This window comes from Mustela putorius, unplaced genomic scaffold (assembly GCF_011764305.1).
Source record: "Mustela putorius furo isolate JIRA1106 unplaced genomic scaffold, ASM1176430v1.1 tig00000271_pilon_pilon_pilon, whole genome shotgun sequence".
NCBI classification, from domain to species: Eukaryota; Metazoa; Chordata; class Mammalia; order Carnivora; family Mustelidae; genus Mustela; species Mustela putorius.
In genome coordinates, this window is record NW_025421339.1 from 1 (window position 1) to 7,034 (window position 7,034).

The following is a 7,034-nucleotide window of genomic DNA, read 5'->3' on the forward strand; positions in this document are numbered from 1 at the left end:
AAGAGGAGACTGGTGTCTCTCGTTGCAAAGGACTCACTTGAAGTCACGGGTGAAACCCGCTGATAAGGGACCCAAGTGTGGGAAAGAGTGCAAGATGGGGAGAGGAAGGCATGGAGGGCACGAAACCAATATAAAACTCTGACCTTTGTCTGATCTAGCATCTAGAGTGGTTCCCAGGATGAACAGCAGCACTAGCCCTCAAAGCGACTCAGAGATGCATACGGTAAGTGCTTGGGCATTTTTAGTTGTGTCTGTTTCTGAAATGGATTGCAGTGTGGACAGGTCCCTGTCCTAGCCTGTGGCCTTGGTGTGTGTCCTGCGATCATCCCTTTCAGAGTGCACGCTGTTCACCCAGGAGCCTCCGCCTGCTCCATTAGAGATCTTCAATTTTGTGCTTCCTCCCAAAAGCTGTAGATTGCTTTGAGACACGTGATGGTAGGATGCTCACCTCATGCATCTGTGTGTGTATGTGTGTGTGTGTGGACGTGCGTGTATGTGTCTGTGTACATAACTCGAGGAGGGTGACATCTCACCCCACAGTGAAGTCAGCTAGTCCGGCTGGACTCCTTTGTGGTTTGCTTTCCTGGCGGGAGCTGGAGCATTTTTAGTATTCGGGTCAGGAGACTAACCTGGGAGGGTATCTGCAGAGGTCCTCAGATGGAAAATGGGAAAAGCCAGGACCGCGTCACACTTGCCCCACATGCTTTGGGCAGCTTGAGTGTTGTGGGAGAAAGTGAGCTGTGACCTCCCGTGCGTCCCTTCTGAGTGGATGAAGACGACAGCTGGAATCCCTCCAGTTAGCCCCTGGGTGAGATGATGATGAAACTCTGGCAGGTGCCAGGTGTGTCATAGAAAACACCCCCTGGAGCAGCAGCCCTGAAGAGGGAATCCCAGTGACTCTCTCTGCAAGGCCCACACCTCACACGTGTTTTACTCGTGCTTCCATGAGCGGGTTCTGATGGGGTCTGATGGCTGTGCCAACTCATAGGGTCTCTCCCGACCCATCTTGGGAGCATTGCCTGTGCTCTCCAGACACACTGGTTCCCATTTGGGGGTATCGAATCAGCCCATCAGTGGGTCTCAGCACCAAAGACTAGGCATTTGCTCTGTGCCTGAGCTAAGGACTGTCCGAATGTCGGGGACGTAGATTCACAGAGCTGGTCTCGCTCACTCAAAGGGGTCCTGTTACTCTCAGAAAGCACTCTTCCAGGTCCTCTGCAGGACTCCGGACTCCTATCTCCTATCTCCTCAGCGGTGTCTGTGGCCATGGACAGCCCTTGTGGAGTGTAGGAGATCCCATTGTCAGGGAAGGAAGCAGAGCTGTTCAGGGGGGATGCTGGTGGGCTTCCGGTTGACCCATAAGCACATGCACTTCCATGTGTGGACAACAGGCTTTCCAGGGCCTATCATTTTGTTTGTTCTCAATGTATAGAAGGAGCTGCTCTGTTTGCTGTGATGGGGGAGGTGTGGTCCCAGCTGTAGATACTGGCCTGTCGTGAATGGAGTTTTTTCCTTGGTTGATTATCCTTGGTGTCACACTCTTGTCTCTGTCGAGGTGTGCAGATCTATATTAACATGTGGTGACAGTAGTTTTCCCCATGGCATCTCTTCACCCCAGGTGCTAGGTGAGACCCAGGGGGCGGATAGCCGTTCTGGCACAGATGCTATAGGATTGGAACATGGTGGTGGGGAAGATGTGTGTGTGGATGTGTACCCCTGCCTGCCCACAGTGCACTCCAGGGAAGTAACTGGGGGAGGAGGGCCCCTCCCTCCACAGTGAAGTCCTCTGGCCAGCCCGACTCCCTTTAGGTTGCGTTCAGGTGCACTGGTGTTGTGCTCATGCTGGGGATAGATGGGTCTGGTAATCCTCACAAACGGAAACTGGGGAAAACTCTCTCTGCATTTTATACTGTCTCCTTTGCAGTCTGCAATGTTCTCAGGGCATGTTTCACAAGTCATCTCCATTTTACTTCTGCTGGAAAACGTGCCTTGCAGAACCAGCCCACTTAAGACCCTTTCTACAAGTATTTTGAAGTGTCAAAGCTCTTATGTGCACTGTCATAATCGCACACTGGGTCACACGTTCTGAAGGGGGACATCAGTGATTACGTGCATGATCACTGCCTCCCAGCCCTTCAGCTGGGTTTCCAGGAGCAGGTCATTGGGTCCTAAGTTACTGTGAGAGTTGATTTCTTTTCTCATCACAAGTGTGGAGTTTTCCACTGGGAAGCATATACCCTTTTGTGAATTCTCTCATATGGCCTTCCCATCTTCATTTCCCATTGTACAAAATTACTCTGGAACTCAGTAGGTTGAAATTTCCAAATGACTGTGTTTTCAGACAACCACAGGGGATGCCTGTGTGGCTCAATGCATTAAAGCCTCTCCTTAGGCTCAGGTCATGATCCTATGTGCTGGGATCAAGCCCCACATCAGACTCTCTGCTCAGCAGAGAGCCTGCTTCCCTTCCTCTCTCACTCTCTGCCTGCTTCTGATCTCTGTCTGTCAAATAAATAAAATCTTAAAAAAAAAAAGACAAGCACAGCTGCTCAGTGTAAATAAAGGTTTTTGATATCATGTCCCTCGGACGACACTTTTCCAGTGACCCTGTCAGACCACAAGGCCCTAATTCCTCAAGTGTCTTTGTAGCCATGGACAGAAACTGTAGAGAGTAGAGGACCCCTTTGTCAGGAGCGAGGCAGCGTGGGGAGAGTCAGGGACTTATACGCCAACGATTCCCCTCAAGTGGCTCAGAAACTTTGTGGAGAAGGGGCATTCAGTTTCGTCACATTCTCTCTATTCGGCCCAAAGCAAAATCTTCTCTGGTGTCTGAGGAGGATAGAGGAAGTATTGTTCAGGATGTCGATGCCTCCGTGTCTGGAATGTGCTGCTTTAGTTTGCAATGATCCTTTTTCATCTTGAAGATACTACTTCTTGCTGGATAATGTGGGCCGACATGGGCAGTGATGTGTGGTGACAGGCTATTCCTGTAACAGCCATTGCCGTCTCCCCCCTCATTGTACTGGCCCCAGCTGGGAGGGACATGTAAGTTTTCTAGCATGATGCAGCTCTCCTGGAAGGTGGTATTGGAGAAGGAGCCGGATGCTGGGAGCTCTTTCTTTTGGTTTCTTTTCTTGGTGTTGCAACTTTTGTCTGTTTTGCTAAAATATTTTCTTGTCTGTTCTGCAGGTTGCTAGAGGTGTGAGAGAGTTCCCTCATTGCCCAGGGCTCCTCCGTATGCCCTACCACATGGGGTGGAATGTACCAGACTTCCCTCCTCCTCATCCACCTCCACAGTGGTGGACATGGGGGCCTCGGCCACACTTCGTTCCTCCACCACAAGGTGAGATGATCTGAATTGACATGGGTCATAGAGCTTATTCATAGTTGAACCACTTCTGTTGGTGGAGAGGATGGAGAGGTGGTACCACAAGGCTTTGCAATGCAGCAATAAGCCCAAGTGAGGACATGGTAACATTCCTCCACTTTGTCTGATGTCCATCTCATGGACTGTCTGGTTCACCATACAGAACTGGGCAGCAGGCATCTACTATGGAGCAGAAAAGTGACATTCCACAGAGGACAGATATAGAAGCATTGCCCAGGTGCACTACACAGACACAATGTTTTGGGCTCTGGGCTGGACGAAGCACAAACTTCACATCAGTCTCACATGTGGAGACCCCCAGTTGTCCAGCATTATAGATTAGTTCTGGAAACATATGTCCCAGGAAGAGTGGTTGTATCTGCGAGGGTGATGGACAGTTCCCGCCTTCGTCCACAGGGGTCCGGGGAGTCCTGTGAGAAACACAGTGGACCCTCCGGAAGGAGAGAGGGGAATAGGCTGGGGCAGGGGTAGAGGGTTGGCTTGAATCCTGTGTGATCGTCAGTCTGAAACCACCTCTGTCCCTTCTCGGCCTTCGGTCCCAATCAGAAGCCTGTGGAGCTCAAGGGGACAATAGCAGCACCCTGCCCAAGAAGGTCCCAGAGAAGAACCAAGTAAATGCTGGGGCGTTTTCAGTTGCACCCATTTCTGGAGTCCTGTTCCTCTCTGGGCAGCACAGTGTCCTGACCTCTGTGTGTTGGGTATATCCTGGGGTCTGTGTGTGGTGTCGTTTCCCGTTCAAAGTGGCAAGTCTTCATGCAGAGCTTACAGGCGTCTATTTCCAGATCATCACCTTCTGGTTGTGTCAGTGGAGCAAAGGCAGAGTTTGTGTTCAGGGCTTGACATTCAAGGGGAAACCAGGCTGGGGACGCTGTATGATTCTGAAGTTCTTCAGGACACACGTGCTTGTGCCTGGCTATTTGCGCACACTAAGCAGTGGGCAGTTGCCATTGTTGGAAAGGAAGTGTCTCCCTTGCACAATGGCAGACATCTGTCTCTTACCGTCGTACACATCCAGCATCCGCAAACGTTGTTCTGGGAGGGATTAAACACCTCTCACTTCATCTGCAGTGTGTAGGGTTTAAGCTGTCATTTCCTTAGTTGTATAAACGCCTGACACAGGGAAGTGGTCCCTTCATTGTTCATTAGCGTAGGGGTCTGCCCTTGTCCTCTGTAGCTTAGAAACTTGTGGATAATGCTCTTGTCTGGTCTGGGAGGTGAGAATGAAAGAAAAAGTGGCACATGCCGGAGGCAGGTGTAGAGGGTTTGCTGGAATGTTGCTCAGTCACTTCCAGGTGGAGAAGCTTCTGTCTTTTCCATGGTGTGGGTCAGATACAGATGCTGGAGCGTCCTCCACAAGGACCAGTGGTGCTGCCCACAGGCCTCTCGTGGCATGAGGGAGTGAAGACTGCTAAAGACATGGTAACTTTCTTCTGGTTGTTCTGTACTTAGAATTGATGGACCTTGTCTTCCAGTCATACTGAGAGGGGTTGTAGGTTCCTTGTGGTGGCAGAGACCTGCCCTTCTCCGAATGCTGGGCACAGCAGGTTTCACACACATATGGTATGGAGATGATGCTCTGTGCTCCAGGAGGGATGAGGCCTTAATGTGAGGAATTGAAGGTGTGTGTCTGAGAGAAGGGAGGGACACACTGATGACAGGACATAGACCGTGTGTTCTGTATAAGGGAAGAACTAGAGATGTATCCAGAAAGAAGGGAGGGAGCCCTGAGTCACACAGAAACAGGAGGTTGTGGATGCCCAGAAGGCCCGAGGTGCTCAGGGAGAGGCTGGGCTTCTCTCAGGGAGGGTGAGGCCGTTCCCGGCAGGCCAGCAGCTTGAGAGTGAGTGTGAAGACACCATGCTGTCCACACTGACTGCAGCATGTGTTCACTCACACAGTGTGGATCATGCCGTTATTTGTCTCAGAATGTCGTTTTTGCCATGAATCCCTTCACTCATAGTCTGTGAAGAGCGTTGTTTCCCTGAATTTCTGAAAATTCTGAACCATGTGAAAGAGTGTTGTGGAGATTTGGAAATTTAACTTGGCCTTTGGGGATTCTTGTCTGGCTGACTTTAAGTCCAGCAGCGAGAAAACATGAAGACAAGACGGAGAACCAGTGAATGGTGGCCGCCCTGCCCTCAGCCCGAGTCAGACTGTTAGTGGGAGAGTCAGGGTTGGCCAGGAGCAGCCCTAGCTGGAGCCCTGTCACCAGGCCTCCGCATCTGCGTCACCACCCTGCCTATAGCTGTGCACTTCTCTGGGACTTCAGTCCCAGTGTCCAGATTTGCCTGTATTCCAGATTTCTCAGTCCAAATACCAGCTCTCAGTGGGGCCTTCTCAGGGCCTCAGCTTTTATTTTAATCTGTCATAGAGAGAACATATTGGATTCTGAGGTCACTAGAACAATAGGAGTTGAAGTACATAAAGAACCTGCTGGGGCCCCTGGGCGACTCAGTGGGTTAAGCAGCAGAATCTTGATTCCTGCTCAGGTCATGATCTCGAGCTTTTGAGATTGAGGCCCAAGTCGGGCTCGGTGCGGAGTTGGAGCCTATCTGGGATTCTCTCTCTCCCTCACCTTCTCCCCCATCCCTCTTCGCTCACAAGTTTGTGCTTTCTCTGTCTCTGTCTCAAAAAAAAAAAAATAATAATAATAATGGGCAAAGAATCTGGGCTCTGACCATTCACCATTCTCACTGTTTAAATGAAAATAGCTCCATGCCAATGAGCATCAAAAAGTGTTTGTTTAAGTCCATAAAATACACTAAGAGTGTAATACCTCAGCCCCGGTAGTGGCAATTCTCATTTTAAAGACAAGGCAAAGAGCCCCCTTTTTTCTATTAAATGTCAGGTCCTAGCCACAATGTAGTAAAATATAGTTAAGAGAACAGGTACAATCAGATATTTCTATGTGAGATGTGAAGACAGTTATTGTCTATTACATACAGACTCACAGATGTGGCCACACACCCAAGTGTTCATCCAAGGCCTCAGATACAGTATGGAAGGAAGAGAGCATTTAGGAAAGCATAAGTTCCCATTGTACTAACCCAAATCCTCTTGCCTTACAGGGTAATCATTTTGTAATCTGAAGACTTCCTTGACCTCCAACAACCAGGCTCCAATGAGTTTATATCTAGTCAAGATATGAATGTTTCTTCCTGGTGGTCTGAATGCTTTCCCTGCCCATCCTGTACCCTGTGCTTTGTCTCTCCTGGTATCTCCCCAATAAACTGTTCATGGTTCTGTCTCTGTGTCAGCATCTCCCTTCAGGGGTACCTACAGTCCCTCTCCTTCGAGGGCACAGGGTGAAGCCTTCAGACAGATAACACCCTGGCAGCAGTGGGGAATGGAGGATAGAGCAAGATTACCCTTCGTGGTACTTCTACTGCAAGGGACTTTCTGGGGAGGGGGCCCAGGTTGAATTTAGATCTGATGGTGTTTGTATTAACTCTGGTGACAGATCCTCTTGAGCACATGGCACCCTCTTGTTTAGGGGGGTAGTGATCAGCAGGACAGGTGGCTGTCCCTATGCAGTGGTCTACTGTGACAGTGAGCAGAGAATGAAGTGTCTTGTGAGGCCCTGAGAGCCTGGTGAGGAGGCCCTGCATTAAACCAGCTTTTGTGCAGGGTTTTCACCTAACCAGCT

At 50.0% G+C, this 7,034-nt stretch overlaps 1 long non-coding RNA gene across 1 annotated transcript; it reads left to right on the top strand.

The window, feature by feature from the left end:
• Positions 1-72: 72 nt before the first annotated feature.
• LOC123391631 lies at positions 73-6,640 on the top strand. The gene is made up of 3 exons (XR_006606317.1): positions 73-223; positions 3,190-3,343; positions 6,457-6,640. It is a non-coding gene; the product is annotated as an uncharacterized LOC123391631 (long non-coding RNA).
• Positions 6,641-7,034: the final 394 nt, after the last annotated feature.